Source organism: Malaclemys terrapin, chromosome 17 (assembly GCF_027887155.1).
Source record: "Malaclemys terrapin pileata isolate rMalTer1 chromosome 17, rMalTer1.hap1, whole genome shotgun sequence".
Lineage (NCBI taxonomy): Eukaryota > Metazoa > Chordata > Testudines > Emydidae > Malaclemys > Malaclemys terrapin.
This window is the reverse complement of record NC_071521.1, coordinates 20,213,924-20,232,677: the sequence shown is the minus strand read 5'-3', so window position 1 is coordinate 20,232,677 and position 18,754 is coordinate 20,213,924. Positions and strand designations below refer to the sequence as shown.

The 18,754-nt window shown below is 47.9% G+C and overlaps 1 protein-coding gene across 5 annotated transcripts in view; it reads left to right on the top strand.

Moving 5' to 3' along the window:
- Positions 1-18,754, top strand: part of LOC128825351 (dual specificity testis-specific protein kinase 1-like) — a 77,134-nt gene that overhangs the window by 12,925 nt on the left and 45,455 nt on the right. For 2 of the 5 annotated variants that reach the window (XM_054007795.1, XM_054007793.1), the window contains exon 1: positions 6,444-6,586. The exons of the other annotated variants lie outside the window; for them this stretch is intronic. The gene's annotated coding sequence lies outside the window, so the exon portion shown is untranslated. Of the gene's footprint in view, positions 1-6,443; positions 6,587-18,754 lie in introns of those variants that run through there. 5 annotated transcript variants of the gene reach the window in all.

Below are 18,754 nucleotides of genomic sequence, written 5' to 3'. Positions count from 1 at the left end.
CACTCACGCCCGCGTGCAGAGTGGTAGGTGCCCTACAGACCGGTTGTGCAAATTTAGGTGCCTCTTCTGAAGGCTCCACAGAGCATTATTTTCACTTCTGATCATGTTAGCGGAAACACCTAATCCAGTTTTCTTAGTGGTCATTGGTAGGTTTCAGAGTCAACCCCCAGTATATGACTATGGGTGATTCATACCTCTCAGTGCTCATGGGTCAAATTCAGTCCTGATGCAACCAGGGTGCAACTTCCATTGACTTCAGAGGGTGCTGCACCCCCTTGGGCCAACACTGAATTTGGTCCATATTTGCTGACTGACTGCGGATAGCGGCTGTATCAGGTCACATTGGGAAGGTGCTTTAGAACCCTGAGGGGAGGGAATTTTCTTCTCTCAAATAAAAGCTTAAATTCTGTGGAAACTGATGGGGCTGCCCGAAAAATGCCAGTATGGCTGAGGCTGGGTAGGACAGACCCCCGAGAGGCAGAGTTCAACATACTAATGATTATAGTAGCTGCAAATGCTAATCAGTTGCCCATGTGCTGGTAAGCAGTTGTCCTGCAGAGGGATCTGTATTTCAGAGCTGGATGAAGTGGTCCCTGTCTATCTATCATGCACCTCGCAGCGTGCTGTATGGCAAAATTAATTCGTGTTTAAAAGGCACTTTACGATTTTTGACTGGAAGAGGTTATAGAATGGTAAAATAATTATTTGTATTAATTAAATGCTGCAGGCGAGTTAGTTCTTCTGCAAAAGGGCTTTTGGTCCCATGGGCCTACTTTGCGCTTTCCCACAAAGCCTTCTGAATGGAAGAGAAACCGTGCCAGGGCGAGGATCATGGCTATCGCTGTGCTTTTTGGGGAGTGGAAAAGAAGCACGTTTAGAAATTAAGGGGCCTGATCCTGCAGTTCCACCATAGGCAAAATTCTCATTGAATTCAGTGAGAGTTGAGTTTGCACGAGGACTACAGTGGAGGAACATCAGGGATGCTGTCCTGGATCAGCCCAACGGTCCATCTAGTCCAGTATCTCGTCTTCGACAGTGGCCAGTACCGGCTGCTTCAGGGGAAGGACGCTAGGTGTTTTAAAGGCCGCAAAGAAGGAGCAGATACCAGGAGAAAAAATGTGTGTGTGAGACTCAGTGTGAGGTTTTACATTCATGCCCTCTCTCTTAACGGGATGCCTTTTAAAAAAACAAACAAAACACAATTCCTATAACTCTTAACTAAAATAATTTGCTGTTAATGTTGATACGATCACATGTATCATGTCAATGCACGTTTTAGCACCGAAGGAAAAAGGAGGTTTCAGCCCAGTTTATTTCTTTGCGGAAAGTTTCCCCTTCCCGGCTTGTTTGTGCTGGGCTGCTCACCACAGACATGACTCACAGACATCATTCTACCACAGAGGAAATCAGGGACAAGTGCCCAGTTGATTGTGGTACAAGTGACTGCACAACAACTCCCCCAAATTAGTAGGGCAGGAAATTCCAAAATAGGTTTGTGAGTATTCACCCAAGGCTGAAATTGACTTTGTCAAATTCAGCATTTCCGATGTGCAGAAGATACAAGAACAAGAAGTTGGGGAAAGCAGACACTAAGCGTAAGGGATGGAAGGAAAGGAGAAGACTTTGCCTCTTTATTGCACTTGTTTAATATCTGTATTATGGTAATGTGCAAAGGCCTCAATCAGGACAGGGCCCCATTGTTCTGGGTACTGAACAGACCCATGGGATGTCATGGCCCCTGCCCAAAGAGCTTGCAATCTAAGTTCAGACTAGATGCAACAAGCCAGCGTAACAAACTGTAGGAGTGAATGGGGGAAGGGGAGTCTGATGGTGCTAAGACCAAGTGATTGCATAAGGTCACTGTTGCACAGCTTGATTGTGTTATCCTCCCCTCAGGTATGTAACTTGCTCCTCTCCCCCCTCCCCCACTGTTACCCCATCTCCACCTGGTGTGTTGCTCTTTTTCCCCACCTCTTTGGTGTGATTCAAGCCTGGTTGTGTCTCTCCCTCATCCCTCCCACAAGTGTCACCCCTCTCACACCCATGTGGGGTGTGATAACTTGGGTGCGTTATTCCCTCTCCCCCCCACATTCTTCCCCACTCCCAAGACAGTTATTTTCCAACAGGCTTGTTACCTCATCTCCTCCCTGGGAACCCCCTTTCTGACCTCTCTCCACCTGGAGGTGTTGCCTCCTCTCCTGCTTCCATCTCCCTGTCCCTCCATTACCCCCGGATAATAGAGGTACTCTGGAAATGTAGGGCTGGAAAGTTCTGTTAAAGGGACAGTGGCAAGTGGCAACTTCATAGGCATCCAGTTTAAATCAATGAGTTGAAAGTTGTTTTGGTTCCTACACCTGCCCTTAAGTCTGCGGCCCCAGCCTGTTTTTGTGGTTTGACAGCTACGCTTTCAGGTTTGTAAATGCGTTTTTTCTCCCCAGCTACTATATGAAAGACTCCTACCAACACCAGGAGAAAGTGACTGTACAAGAGACGCGGGGAATGCAAAGTGCTGACCATGGGATGGAGGAAATACACTGAAAAGGGCAAATCTTGAATGAGAAAAGAGACTAGGAGTACTGTACCAGCCAATAGCAGGGTGGCCTTAAAAGGGGCTGAACTGAAGCCAGTGTTGACACTCAGCAGCATCAGACACTTTTTTAAGACCGAGTTAAAGATTGGAAATAGAAATCCGTTGGTTTAAGCCAATTTTATCAGAACATTTCCCCCAAATCCTTTAAAGTCAGGGGATTCAGAGCTGAGATTAAAAGGGATCATGTGGCTTAAAAGGCAAAATATTAGATCGTTGTCGTTCAAAAAACCTCAGTGTTAGAAAGATTTGGATGTCGTCAGGTCTGAATCCAACAAGATTCTGAAATACATGACTGTTGTGAAGCACCTAGTTCGCTGACTTCAGTGGGATTGCTGACAGGCAGAACGTTAGGCATGTGTTTAAGAACCTGGCTGTATTGGGCCTCATTCTATCTCCCAGGGAAGTCAGGGGGGCTGAGATCAGGGACCTGTCGGCACCACCACCTTCGTCTTTCCATCAAACCTTACGCTGACCCACTTAGTTGAGAGCTGGCTCTGGCACATAACATCAGTGCTGTCATCAGTCAGAGCATTGTGTATTGATGGCCAGATGCAGCTGCATGTGCAATATTACCCATGCTGTTGTCACACAACCAACACCCTGCCTGTCTGGATGAATCCCACATTTCAGCACTAAAAAATAAAAATCAGGAGCAATAAACTCTGTAACAATAAGGCTTGATCTTTCTCTAGTTCCTGTCTTTACAAAGGGTCCAAAAGCACCTTACAAATGTATGGACTGAAACCTAATGTCCTAAAGCAGGCAAAACTCCCTTGAAAGCCAATCAGCAAGGCCTTCCAGATTTGGTTCTGTGTTTACATAGCACTACTTAAATGCACCTATGTCTGGGGTGTAGGGGGACAGTCATATGGAGAGCACACTGAACAACAGGATAAGGAAGAGGGGACGTTTTGCCTGCAAAGGAAATTCATGTGTTTGTGCTCTTTTCCCCGCCTTTGTGATATAGATAGAAGGCTGCTTGGTTTTTACCTTCAGAATGTCAGGTGAGGTCTTCCTTGTTTCTTGCCGAAGGTCGTCTTAGAGGACTCCGGGAGGTTTGTCAGCCGTTATTTGAAGGAGCAGAGTTGTTGGATCTTTAAAGAGGTCGTTTCAGGGTCTCTCCTACCTGATGCTAACAAAGACATCAAAGTCAGCATAATCTCTTTTTCCTCTTCCCTTCAATATTCATATTTGCAAGGGAAATGTTATGTAAAGTAGCTTGGCTTGGTTCACATTAATACAGTCTGGTTTATGTGACTAAAGTCCATGCCTAGGCACTGAGGACTGATGGCAAATGCTTTGACTCCTGTTTCTCAAGTCTTGAACATGAGCTTTTGGGGCTAGAGGCTTAACTCTCTCTCCCGTGAATCCCGAGTGTCACTGCCATACAATGCATGTTTGAATTCGTCCTTTTCCATTTGATCAGTGTCGGTATCAGTGACACCAATATTTCTAACAGGTCTGGTTGCAATAGGACAGCTGACAGGTGCTGCGTTTAAAAACAAAACAAAACTCTATGGGTCACATTCATCCCTGTGTAACTTCATCAAAACCAGTTATGACAGGGATGAATAGGGTCCTATATGTTTTGTGATATATAGATAATTAATGAGCTCTAACATAATTACACTGAGGCTATGGCTACTGGGATAAGAATTGTATATCCTTATTCCTAAGTGACTTAGCCATAAGTAAGTAGTGAAAATATCCTTCTCAATAATCCTTCACTATTCCACTCTGAAAAGTGGCTTTATAAACACAGCATTGTGGGGCTCTGAGTTCATTTCCTCTCAGTAACTCCAGATCAAGTTTGCTTGGTTTATAGTTAGGAAGGCCGCTTGCCCGTCAATCACCTCCTGCGATCTGAGAGCCAAGCTGGGTACTTTCTGGCTCATGTGCACTCAGAACTCAGTGTTGATGGTGCATAAGCCAGAATTGATCCGGCTCACTCTCCCAGAGCTGCATTGGCTCTCAGGGACTAACTGGAATAGGACATGGTAAAAATGTAGGGCCAGATTCTTGGGTGCACTAAGGTCATTCTGCTGGTGTAAATATGGTTTGTATCTTGACTGAGCCCCTGGTATAACATGTGCTGCTCTGATTCTGTGCCTACATAGATCACCGGTAGTGCAACAGGCAGCACAGCTGAGAAAAGGGGTAGGGCCAGATGGAAAGAGGGCATGGTGTAGGCTTTCCTCCACATGCAGCGTCTGGGTATTTTCCTTGGTGATCCACCCATCAATCATATGGAAAACTCTAATGTAAATTAAAGCATCTGAAAGGTTGCTCCACCTGGCTGAGGTTCTGGGGACACCTGTGCTGTATGGAGGGAGCAACTCTGTTCCCCACCGCCACTCCCGAGTGCTAATCGTCTCTTACACTGACGCACTGTATGTCCTTGGGTTAGTTGCCTAGCCTCTCTTTTGTTCAGCTTTAGTTTTCCAAGCTGTAAAATGAGGATAAAAATACCTGCCTGCTTCACAGGGGGAAATGTGGTTATTGATGACTTATTGTCTGTACAGCACTTTAATTATGTTAAGCACTAAGTATCCTTATTCTGTATTACCACGAGGTGTCAGCCCATTTCTCTCACATTGCCTAGGGCTGTTACAATCTGCTGTGTGCCTCCTGCCGGTTGTGTGCTAGTTGAGATGGACACTCATTGAAGGCAACATTAGCAAGAGGTGGTTACTGTGACGTTGCATGTAAGGTTCCTGGAAACAACCTAGTTGCCTTGAGAAACTGTATAACACAAGTTTCTGTGCAAATATTGTGTTTGTATTGTGCTGCATGTGGAAATGCATTTAATCCAGCAAGGACAGCCTGTCTTTCAGGGAAAGCGTATCGCAGAGATGGATAGGTCACTGACAAGCCATGGGAAAGTTTTAATGCCTCACAGCTGTGTCTACGCTACGGAGCCTATACTGGCATAGCAATGTCATATATACCATAACCCTGTAGCGTAGCAACCTGTGCCAATGGACGGGCTTTTTCCATCGATGTAGCTATGTTGACCTACTTTGTAAGTGTAGACCAGGCCTAAGAACTCAGCAGGCAGGTGCGAAAAGGCAGGACGCAGTGAGGAGGAAACTCTCAGCAGTAGAGAAAGAGAGATCAGTAAGATATGAGCTGATCCTTAATCAATGTGCTGTATCAAATGACTCCCTTACTAAGTCGGTTCTCATTTCTTGGGCTCGGCTCATCCCTGGTGTGACTCCACTGACGTCAGGCATCAGTGGCCCCCGACGTCTCAGCACCAAAGAGAGAATGTCTGGATTCAGGCCTGGTAGAAGCAGGTGGTATTCAGGGGAGTTGGACATACTTACATGGGGCCTGGATTTGACCCCGAACATCTGTTCGAGTAGCCTGCTTTGTGGATATCTGCTGATAAAAGCAAGGAACTGGCTTTCCTGACTGATGATGATTTTGTTGTTCACTCAGTAAGGAAGAGCTCGAGATATCGATCTCAGTGTCTGAATGGCTCTGTACAGGGATACAACTATACCAGGGGTTCTCAAACTGGGGGTCGGGACCCCTCAGGGGGTCACAAGCTGTCAACGTCCACCCCAAACCCCGCTTGCCTCCAGCATTTATAATGGTGTTAAATATATAAAAAAGTGTGTTTAATTTATTAAGGGGGGTCATACTCAGAGGCTTGCGATGTGAAAGGGGTCGCCAGTAAAAAAGTTTGAGACCCACTGAACTATACCATATTCCCCAGGCACCCTGCTACATGGCTAATTAGAAACATCAAGGATGGCCCTGCTCTGAAAAATAATTACCGGTATGTGAAACTGGCACCTTCTTACTTTGCAGATTGTTCCTTGCATGTGTCCCCTCGCACCTGTTCACCCCCAGCCAAAGGATCAAGGGATACAGTCACTAAATACCTCAGTGATGGCGAGGAGGGGCAGGGATAGCCCGAGACGTGCCTGCATCAGCCAACAGAACTAAGTCAGCAGAGATGGCAGCGAGGGGGAATGCAAGAGTAGGCTGGTGAGTAAGGCACTGGACTAGCCCTTGAGAGATGTAGGTTCAGTTCCCCACTCCACCATGCACTCTTGGTGTGAGTTTGGGCAAGTCCCTTGACAGGAGGATTGTAGAAGCACAAGAACCATAGTAAACCTATGGGATTTGTGCTCCAGTTCCTTAATCTCTCCATGCCCCAGTTCCACAGCTGTGGACCAGGGCAAACAATGTTTTCCTTTCTCCAACCTTGTGTATTTATATTGGAAACTCTTCGGGGCAGGGGCTGTCTCCTACTGTGCGTCTGCACAACATCTAGAACAGTGGGGCCTTGATCTCAGCAGGGCCCTTTAAAGGTACATTTCCACTGCATTGTAAACTCGAGTTTGTGGGACCCGAGCTTGTGGATTTGTGTTCCTGCTGCATTGTAAACCTGGGCTTACAGTCGCTCGACACGGGTCTCACAGCCATGCTAATGCGTCCACACTGCACTGTGCAGACCACCTGACTCGGGTCTGTGGCTTCCCCTGCAGCCACACTGGAAAATGACAGGGCTTGGACCCGAGGCAAGTGGGATTCAAGGTCTGGCACATCCCCCCAGCAGAGTCCTAGGGCCCAGATCCTGAGTAGAGTCAGTCTGATTTGTGTGTGTGGACAGGAGTGGGGCTTTGGCTCAAACCTGTGTCACAGCCTGGGCTGAGAGTGTGGTGTAGACATACCCTAAGTGCCCCAGTAATACACACAATACTAGTAACGAGGGAATGCATCCTGCACCCTCTCGATAGCTATCGTATAGCCCCAGTTACCCCAGGGCAGAGATACTCAGCAGACCTCAGTGGTTCAGGAGTCAAGTTAGTGATCGACATTACCCAAAAGAGCCACAGGAGTGCGAATTCAGTGTTGCATTTACTGTAGTTCTCTCTCTCTAAATATATATATAGTATTCGCACAGCAAATAAGTTAATCACTTAATTAGTTAATAACATAGTAAAAGCATCCCCATTGGTTAATTATTAAACCACTCAGTGCAAAGAGACACATTAAAGAGCCACTTGTGGCTTGCGAGCCTCAGTCTGAGTATCGCTGCCCTGGTGTCTGAGCACCTCAGTCTTTACTGTATTTATCCTCACAATACCCCTGTGAAGCAGGGCTGTGCAGTTATCCTCAATGTATGGATGGGGAACTGAGGCACAGAGAGACTAAAAGTGACTTGCCCAAGGTCACCCAGGGTGCCTGTGGCAGAGCAGAGAGTTGAATCCACCTCTCCCACCCTAACCACTGCACCCTCTCTCAGCCGTTCATGTGCCTATGCATATTGCTTTTGTGAGCAGCTGCAAAAGGGCAAAGCATCTCTCACCCAGTGTGGGCTTAAAGCCATCACCCTGTGTTAAAGTGCGGTACTAATAACTTCATTTCTCTCTCATTGAGTGGCCCCACCACCACTTAGCTGCTTTTTAGAGTGGCACAAAGTCACATTTTGTTTTTTGAAGGAGAGTAAATCTGTTGCATAAAAAAGCCAAAACACATTCTTAGAGTCCAGAAACTGGACTAAGGCTGAGATCTGGTGTTGGGATTCTCTCCGAGACCTTTTCCACTTGGCTGATCTGGATCCCCTCGTCCGGTTCTGGGAGACACTTTATCCAGTTCTCTGGAATCCAGACTCATCACTGAGGTTTCTTTATTGTCCCTTCGTAAAGCGACACCTGAGGTTCTGGTGTAGGATGTTGGGCTAGGGTGCACCACAACTGCAAAAGCACATAATAATCAATCAGATTATATGCAAAGACTAATGCCCAGTCATTGCGTTTTTACATTGCATCACACTTCATAATTGGTTTACTAATTTTTATAACCAATCCCTGTATAGATCCTAAACTGCCTACAAATTACAAAATATACTAGTAAGCAAAGCTGTAGCTGCAAACTTATCCCACTTACTCTTCTTACTATTTCTTTATTCACTAACTACATGTTATTTTCAAGGCCACTTGTGAATTCATGCTCTGTCCATTAATTAACCTCTGGTTCCTTACTTCTGTTTTCTTTCATTGTTCATGCAAGGCCTACACCTGGAATCTTGGACTCTCTCCTTAGAATCCATATTTTTGGAGTTGCATTGCTGACCCAGCTCTGTTGTCAGAGAAATAAGCATAGGATGGATGTGCACTTGGCAATCGTGTCAGAGAATAACTAGGAGTGTTTGTATGATGGATTCCTAAAGATAGGTGCTAGCTGTACTAAACACTCCTTAATCATCTTGAATTCAATAGGATTCATTAAGTTCCAACCCCGTCATTTATATTGCAAGAGCAGGCATTTTGCTTGTGAGGATGAGTTGTATAATTCAATAAAAGGGGCTTTGAAAATGTGTCTTCTAGGATTGAAAAACGTCCAAAACACAACAGCCTCTGGGAGATCTATTAGAACAATTTTGCACTGTAGCTTTTTGCAGGGGAAATGCTAAGTTGCGGAGTGCTTTCCTTCTCTCACCCCTACATAGTAGCAGAGAAATGGGCCTAAAAAACCAAATTCTTTTTCCTTATTGAATTTGTGCCTTTGAGCAGCATCTAAACTGAAATCATTTACTACCCAGGAACCATAGTTTCAACTTGGGAAGTGAGAATTATTGTGACCATTTTCCAGTTGTCTTTATAAATATTTGAAGTGCTCTAGGTGGCGATTAACTTCCTTTGCTTAGAGTTTATCACCGTTCCACCGGGGTTGCAAAAGGAACCGCACATGCCTTGATAAATGGCCTGGCAAATCGTAGCGTTCCAGCAGGTAAACTTCCTCCCTGGTATAAGCCATCTGAAGCCAACAGGGTTACAGTGAGAATGGCTTACGCCCTTAAAGCCCCCCTGCGCCCTTAGCAGAATGCTGGTTTGTGGCAGTGATGCTCCTGAACAGAGATCCATTTACAGCAGGATTTTTTTCTGGGGAACTATTTTCCCTCTTTTCTCAGTGACGGAAGAATACCCTGTCACAAAGGTGTGCTACGTATTGCAACATCTCAATCCAAATGGGGGCTCCTGGGAAGCCATTTGATTGGGCCTCTTCATTACACGGCCCAAGGTTCAGGGTGGAATCTCACCCCTGCACCAAACTGCCATGGGTTGCGTGGGGTGCATTGTTTAATTTGTGCCAGGGCTTGCTAGCGCTGAGCCCCACACCTCTGGGCTTCCCGCCTCAATTATGAAAGTAAAAAAATTGCTTGAGCCCCAGCACCTAATTGCTTGAGCTCCGGCTTCTCTTTCATTACAAATTAAGTAGTGGTGGGGTGGGGACGCAGAAGAGAGCATCTGTTTGTAGAGAGGCTTACGGGCTCAGGGGTGAAGGTTTCCTTCTAAACAGAGGACGGAGCTGGCAGCGTGTCCCCAGAAACATGGAAAGGAGAGGCCCTGATTCCCCAGGTGGTTTCAAGGCATCATCATCACAGGGCTCTGTCAGCACAAAGCCTCATGAGTTGGTTCAGAATGATAAGCGGTAAAGATCCCGGTACCATTTCAGCCGTCTTGGGAGGTGGGGCCTCTCTGCAGCTGCAGGTTGGGTAGTGTGGTGTGAACGGTCCATGGCTCTGTTAGGCTAGAAACATGGTCCCTCTCCGCTCTGACTCCTGTTGGCCCAGCACTTCGTGTCAGAGTCCAGGGATAACCGTACACAGCCCCGTGGAGCCGGATGGGATCTGCAAGAAGCAGCAGAGAAAGCGCCCGAGTCAGATTGCGAAACCGCCCCCACAGATGGCACTAACCAGGCCCCTTGTTGGCAGCCTCAACAGAGAGGCCAAGCGCTGAATGGGCCATTGACCAAACTCCCTTTGTGCCCTCAGAGCCGTCTGTGCAGGCCGGGGTGAGGTACGGCAGCAGGGCGGTGGGAGGGAAGCCAGCTGCCCAGGCTGTGCCAGTTCTGTGAATGCACAGAACTGGTTTCCCTGGGGCTGTTGACCCAGCGCCATTCACCGCCACAAAATCCATTTCGGTCTGTTGAGGTTTTTCCTTCTCTCGGGCATGTTTCACTTGCTGTGGCCCTGACCTGCGTCTCTCCTTGCTGTTGGCTGCAGGACTGCGGCTCTGCTGCCAGCGTGCCGTGAGGGGTCTCGCTTAGGGGAAGCATTCGCTTGTCCAGGAACCAGCCCAGCCTGGTCTGATTCTGACTTGGTCGATTTAGACAGGGTGTGGCTCCGTTCTGGGACTGAGGGCACAGAACAGCCACCTGTAGCACCCTTCCCTTGGCACGGCTCTGAGCCTGGAGACAGTGAGGGAGATATTGGACTCCTCTCTGCCCACCTTCTGCAGGCTTTTCTCTCTCCTCTTTCTGGCTCTGTGCTTCCTTTGCTGCCGCTGGTGCCTTCTCATGCAGATCTAAAGTTCCCTGTAGTTTGAGAGGGTCCAGTTTGACTTGTCTTCTTATTAATAAATGACTCATCCTCTGCTCTTTCCACTGCCCCTGTTCAGGCTGTACGTAGGCATAACTTCCATTGACTTCAGTGGGGACTGACGCTCAGTATTGGGCTCCAGGAATATAGGGGTCAATGGAGATACCGGTGATGTGATCCACACCCCAGCTTTCCACCGCTGGAGTTAGGGTTCAGATCCTAATTTGTACCACAGGAGAGAATCTGCATTGTGGTCTCGCCGCCATCTGCATTTGTGCCTGTCACAGATCCACAGTGTCTCGTGGAGCGTCTGCTCCGCCGAGACCTGGGATTGGAACGGCAGAGGATGTGGGGCACAGCGGAGGTGCATTGGCAGCGTGGCATGGGGGGTGCAGGAAAGGAATATGTGGGTGGGGGGGCTGTGAGTTGGGATTGAGATGCACCAGCTGAGCTGTCTGGAGAATCCAGGGGTGGAATAGCAGGAGAAGTTGCAGGATTGAGGTGCCCAGGACTGGAATAGCAGTGAGGCTGCAGGACCAGACTGAGGTTCATTGGCACAGATCTATGCGGGAAGTGAGCTCGGCTCTTCCCTACGCTGTTCCTTTATCAGAACAGCACAATTAATGCTTCGTTTTCACGTCCGGGTCTGAAAATGGCTTTAAGAATAACAGATATTGCCTTGACAGACGCGTTTGCATTTTGATGAGTTGCCACTTAGTGTGAGCCAGGTTCTCGGGGGTGGGAGGGTGAGGAATGGATCTTAGATACTTGGAGCTGGCAGTGTGGCTCGGGCACGGAGAGTGTCACTTTGGCGCGTGCCCGGCGCCAGTGGGCAGATTTGCCAGACTGCAATGCAGAGCTCTGTCCTGTGGGCTGCATCTCTGGGTGCGGCGTTGGTGATGAGCCAGGGATAGGGCACGAAAGTCTGAAGTGTCCGTATTGGCAACTGGGCTTGTTATGGATGAAATGGCAGGAGAGAGGACCCTGCAGTAAACGGGGCGTGAGTGCTGGCAGCTAAGGTGGGGCCGGGGGGGGCGGGTCAGGCTGGCATCGGCAGGGTCAGCAGGCGGGACACTACCCATGCTTGAAGAGGCATGAGTGGAGTTGGTGTGTGCAGTGCTAGAGGGCACTGCCGATGAGTGCTGGGGTCGGGCCATTGCTGACGGTGGTGGTGGCAAAGGATGGGGCACTGACTGCTGCTGATGCCAGTGGCAATGGCTGGAGCACAGCTAGTGTTAGTAGTGGCAAAGTGTGGGGCACCTGTGGGAGTGGCCTAGCACGGTGGTACTTTGGATGCTGGCTTGTCCTCCCCCAGACTCCCCACATGGCTGCTCACACCTCTGGGTATTGTTATGTCAGTGTTAGGGTGGCGAGGCTGTAGAGAGGGTTGAAATTAGAGCTGGAAAGACCTGCTAGGCTTACTGAGCATAACGCACCATGTAGACATGGCCCGGGTGGCTTGTCCGAGGTCACAGACGGAGTCTGGGGCAGGACAGGGAATTGAACCCAGTCTCCCATGTTAGTGTCCGAACCACCTGACCGTTTTCCTCTCTCGGTTTGGTTTGAGGGCGGCTTATTTTGAGTTATTGTAAGCTGATTAGAAACAGGTTTAAGCAAACTGAAACAAGCTACTCAGACTGAAATACGAGTGTCCACGCAGGGGCTTGAACTACATTGGCTTAAAAACCTTAAAAAAGTTAAAGTACTACAACTTTCTTGTGTGGACAAGGCTGTAATGCAGCGGAGAAAGTGTTCGGAAGTTTGGGTAAAATCCATCCAGCCATTGCTGAGTTGTGCAGGTTTTAAATTTCATTCAGTCAGCTACCCTGCCGCATGCGAGGGGGACGAGCTCTGCGCTGTGCTGCTCCACGCAGTTCTTTGTCTTTATGCAGAAGGGAGAGTAGATTTTGTAGGTTCTGTGTGGAGCCCTTCTACATACAAATGTTTCGCTGTTAAAGGAGACATGGGAAGGGGGGAAGAATTTGGGCTTGTGCCTTTGTAGCCTGGAGGACAATATAATGGCCGGAAACTTGTGAAACTACGAAACCATAAGAAACAAACGAATGAAGCCTTAGCAACTGAGTGGAGAACACTCTTTGTAACTCTGTATTAACACCTTTCTAACTCAATGTCTAATCAACAATTGAGAAAAGGGCTTCTTTGTTAAGGAGTCATACCCCCCTCCTCCCCATTAAAGTGTGAGAGGTCACCATAGCAGAACCAGGGAAGGCCAGACTTGATATTCCTCATCTTTTTTTTCCAATTAAAAAACAACCAAATTGTGTTACTCTGTTCAACTCTTCATCATAAAGAAGCGAAAAAGGCCACAAGACCAGTTAGGAACAATCCTTTGAGCCAACTGGGGGAATTATTTCAAAGATGATCTGCAAAGGACACTCGGATGATCGCTACGTCCCTATTTTCAAAATGGCTGTAGTGGCTAGTGGTTAGTGCAGAAGACTAAGGGTGTGTCTACCCTGCACTCAGGAAGAGTGATTGCAGCATGTGTAGGTGTACCTAAACTAATTTGCCCCAAAATTGCAGTGAAGCCATTGGAGCACAGGCTAACTTCCCATTACAAGCCCATCCCAGGCCCAGGGCATGTAGTGGGTGGTTAATCCATGCTGCCTTGCCTTTGCTGCTATTTTTAGAGCTAACGCAGTCAAAGCTAACTTGGGTATGTGTGTGCATGTGCTGCAATCACCCCTCATGACTGCAGTGTAGACAGAGCTTCAGGATTCGGTTGCCTGTGTGCCCCTTAGCGAGACACTTCACCACTGCATACTTCAGTTTCCTTTCTGTCAAAGGGGGATCGTAAAGCACTTTGAGATTATCAGATAGCAAGGTACAAAGTACCGGCGCTGATTTCCATTCCCATGTGACGCTTGCCATTTTGCACTTAGGTATGGACAAACCTTGTGCTTCTGCCTGGATTGCTGATTTTTCTTGTAAGCCGCCCATAACACCTATGCCCTTCAGTACTGGACTAGAATCAATGTTTTGTCTGCCTGGATCCATACTTGTGTGCTGATCCATGCACATTGATCTCCCTCTCCCGTATCAGGCCCATGGTCTCATCACGTCTGTTCTTTGTTGCCCAGGGGGTGACACTTCATACACCATTCTCACTTTCTGGTTAGGCGTGGAACTGTGCTACAGAGAATGTCCCGACACCAGCTAAGGTGTGCAGATAAGAGAGCCAGAACAACAAAATTAACACTCCTATCAATCAGGGTATTTAAAAAAAATCCTTTTCCCTTTTGACAGGTTTCAGAGTAGCAGCCGTGTTAGTCTGTATCCGCAAAAAGAAGAACAGGAGGACTTGTGGCACCTTAGAGACTAACAAATTTATTAGAGCATAAGCTTTCGTGGACTACAGCCCACTTCTTCGGTCTCTAAGGTGCCACAAGTACTCCTGTTCTTCCTTTTCCCTTTGTGTTTTTTGGTGTGAGTGGGAATGATCAGGGTCTAGTGAATTATTCTGGCGCATTATAGCCCTCTTGTGCTCTCCTTAATCGTTTTAAAGCTCATCGTGGTGTAATGCGCTGGGTCCCAAATGGATTGTAGTTTAATTCTAAACGCAGCACAATTGCTCTCTGCTTTGGAGTAGCTGGTGCAATTGTCCCTTATGTGCTCATTTGGAGAGTGAACCCTGCACTCGGCATTTTAGATGCTCGCAAATTAAATGCTGTGGGAGTGGTTGGAGAGAGCCCATTTGATTCCAATTTATATCCCACTAAAAAGAGAGGGAACAATAGCAGCATGTTAAGCTGTTTCTTGATACAACAGGGAGCTCGAGCAAGAGTCGAAAGTGCCTGTTCCCTGGTCATCTTGTGAACTCTGGTGGCCTGCGTGGCAGGAGTGCGTGGAGGTACCACAGCGGGCCTTGCCCAGATTCCATTGGCTTTTCTCATCCCATCACCCCAAACATGGAGTCACTGCCATTCGAGAAACCCGGATCCAGCACTGCCTGAACTGTTGGGGTGTGTGGAGCTGGCGCCTTGTGACGCAACTGGCTTGTGTGTCTGTAATGGGCTGACCCAACCCCCCTGCAGCCTTTGGGGTGGTTTGAACCTAGATCCCAGCCTTGCAGCTCAAATTCAAGCCAAAGTAGCAGAAAGTGCTTGTCACGTCAGCTCAACAGGTGCTTGATTCTCTCTCCCCTAAAGAGGTCAAGCTGCAGAGAAGCCAGTCAGTGTGGTTCATGCTGTGAAGCCATCTCTGATCTGTCCTTGATATGTCCTCTTCCCGCCTGCTCGCTGTGTCCTGGGGTGGATGGAGCAGTTGGGTCAGAAGAGGAGGTGGGGTAAAGGCCTGTGACGTGGAGCCTTGCTTTTCCAGAGCAAAGGAGAAGCCGGCTGCTTGTTTCCCCTCTGAGTACAACTGACCCAGTGATAACTGGGTCTCCGCTCTGCAGCAGCATCTGCTGACACACACACGAGTGCGACATCCCAGGCTCTCGGCACACCGCATCAGCTCCAAGAAATAGAAGAGTGTGGTTTTTTCCCCTTTGTAAGCCAAAGTCAGCAAATACGTTGCTCAGCAAAAACCATCCTGCAAGGCTGCTCTTTCCAATCCCTGCCTCCCAGCAAGCCGCATGCAGGCCTGTCTTGCTGATGTGTTGGGTTGATCCAACGCCAGCCTCCCTGTCTGCTGCGTAAGGGGCTGTCAGGGTTCCTTCCCCACTCTGAACTCTAGGGTACAGATGTGGGGACCCACATGAAAGCCCCCTAAGCTTATTTCTACCAGCTTAGGTTCAAACCTGGTACGCTGCCACCACCAAGTGATTTAACAAGAAACAGGGAAAGGACCACTTGGAGTTCCTCTTCCCCCAAAATATTCCCCCAAGCCCCTACACCCCCTTTCCTGGGGAGGCTTGAGAATAATATCCTCACCAATCGGTTACAAAGTGATCAAAGACCCAAACCCCTGGGTCTTTGGACAATGGAAAAATCAGTCAGGTTCTTAAAAGAAGGATTTTATAAAAAAGAAAATGTAAAAATCATCTCTGTAAAATCAGGATGGAAAATAACTTTACAGGGTAATCAGATTCAAAGAGCCCAGAGGAACCCCTCTAGCCTTAGTTTCAAAACAGGCATAAACTTCCCTCTAGCAAAGGGAACATTCACAAGTTGAGAAAACAAAGATAAACTAATACGCCTTGCCTGGCTGTTACTTACAAGTTTGAAATATGAGAGACTTGTTCAGAAAGATTTGAAGAACATGGATTGATGTCCGGTCCCTCTTAGTCCCAAGAGCGAACAACCCCCAAAACAAAGAGCACAAACAAAAGCTCCCCTCCCCCCAAAGATTTGAAAGTATCTTGTCCCCTTATTGGTCCTTTGGGTCAGGTGTCAGCCAGGTAGGGTGACCAGATGTCCTGATTTTATAGGGACAGTACCGATGTTTGGGTCTTTTTCTTATATAGGCTCCTATTACCCCCCACCCCCGTCCTGATTTTTCACACTTGCTGTCTGGTCACCCTACAGCCAGGTTACCTGAGCTTCTTAACCCTTTACAGGTAAAAGGATTTTGGTGCCTCTGGCCAGGAGGGATTTTATAGTATTGTACACAGGAGGGTTGTTACCCTTCCCTTTATAGTTATGACAGGGGCTCATTTCCTACATTGTGCCATCTCGAGGAAAGAGACATTTCATCAAGCACTGTGGATGGTTTATTATCTCAAGCTCTGGATGTCTTTCGCTTGCCACTGATCGGGCATGGGGTGAAGCTTGGAAGGGCTCAGACCGATTGAATGTGTGGGATAGAGGCTGCACACCAAAGTTTGCTCAGAGAACATAACGTCCAGAATGGGTCAGACCAAAGGTCCATCTAGCTCAGTATTGAGAGGATAAGGAATGCAGAGGAATTAACCATTAACTTGCTCCAAAGTTAAAGCCCCTTTTAGGTTTTGGACTTACTGATATCTGCTCTAGCACAACGTTGTTGTTGTTATTATCAACTCTTTGGGTGGAGTAGCACCTAGAGGTCCCAACCAAGATCAAGACCCTATTGTGCTAGACACATGCATAATAAGAGCTTACAGTCTAAAGAGTTCAGGCAAAGGAAACAGAGACCCAGCAGGTCAGAATCAAACCCAGGTGTCCTGACTTCCAGGCCAGTGCCTTATCCGCAGGGCCATGCTGCCTCTTCTCTAGTGGTCTCCCATGGCCGGAGAGAGAACACAAGTAATCCCATGGGTAGACTAATCCCAGCCATACAGTTTCCACTGCTCTGGTGTCTTCCTTCTGAAGATCTCAATGGATTTTATCCACATTAGTTCATGGAGCCTCCCAGCCTCCTGTGAGCAGGTCTGTATCATTTTAGGAGGTGGCAGAGTGGATGAGACCACTGGTGGTCCATCTAGTCCAGTGTCCTGTCTCTGAAGTAGCCAGCTGCATAAAATGATGGGACAAGAGGCTCTGCAGCAAGCAGTGATGGGAAAGTTTTTTCCTGTTCTTCGTATCCCCACTTTACAGAGATGAATCAATAGGAGACAGATTCTGTCAACCTTATTCTCCTTCCCCTGCCCACTGCTGTGTGATTGTGGAGAAAGAGCTGGAGTGGGGCCCTGGCGCACAGGACTCCTGGGGTCTCTCCCTATCTGCCTCTGATGTTTTGGGTGACCTTAGACAAATCACCTACGTTTTCTACTTGTAAAATGAGGTGAATAGCACTTATCTCCCAGAGCAGTTTGTGGAGCTTCGTTAACTATGAAGCAGTTAGAGAATGTCACAGAAGAGGTGGGCACTTCATGTTGAGAGTGGGGGTTGGGTGAAATCTCATGGAAGCCGATGGGCATAACTACTGCATGGATAAAGGATAAAGAAACAATCAAGCTCCTTTATGGACCAGGCAGCTGAAACAATAGAAACCATCACCCAAAACACAGGCACGTGGCGAAGCTTGAATAGAAGCTGAACCCCATGTGGCCCAAGGGGCTTTCGTGGGACTGACTGCAAACACAGGGGCTGGGGCATTGGTTGGTGGATGCACAAAGTCCTTTTTCCCTGAACACAGGAGGAATCAATCAGCTAGATGAGTGGTTTTCAAATGGGGGTACGTGAGCTCTCTTCAGGGGGTACATGAGAAAAATCCTGTCATGGCGGACAAAGCACTGTATTAAGACTTGGCAATCTAATTAGGGTTGCCACCCATCTGGTTTTTACCCAGACAGTCTGGGTTTTGGCTTCTGTGTCCGGGTGCCATTTATGGTTGCCAGGTGCCTGGTTTTCGGGGACCTGGCAACGCTAAATGATACCTCAACCAAAAGTCTGGTTACGGCAGGAGAGGGTGTGGTGTGGTGTCATTAACCCATGCCAGCCCCTGCTCAGCTGGGGCCACATCCTACCTGCAGACAGACTCCTTGAGACAATCCAGTGAGCAATGGAGGGAGGGGGTGAGTGGAGCAAGTGATGGGTCTGGGCCCTGGGGGAAGAGGCAGAGCAGGGGGTGGGGCCTTGTGGAAGAGGCGGAGCAGGGGGTGGGGCCTTGGGGGTCTGATTACCAGCAATTAGAAAGGTGGCAACCCTAAGTCTAATCATAGGTATATTGACAAGTTTCAGAGTAACAGCCGTGTTAGTCTGTATCCGCAAAAAGAAGAACAGGAGTACTTGTGGCACCTTAGAGACTAACAAATTTATTAGAGCATAAGCTTTCGTGGACTACAGCCCACTTCTTCGGATGCATATAGAATGGAACATATAATGAGTAGATATATATACACACATACAGAGAGCATAAACAGGTGGGAGTTGTCTTACCAACTCTGAGAGGCCAATTAATTAAGAGAAAAAAAACTTTTGAAGTGATAATCAAGCTAGCCG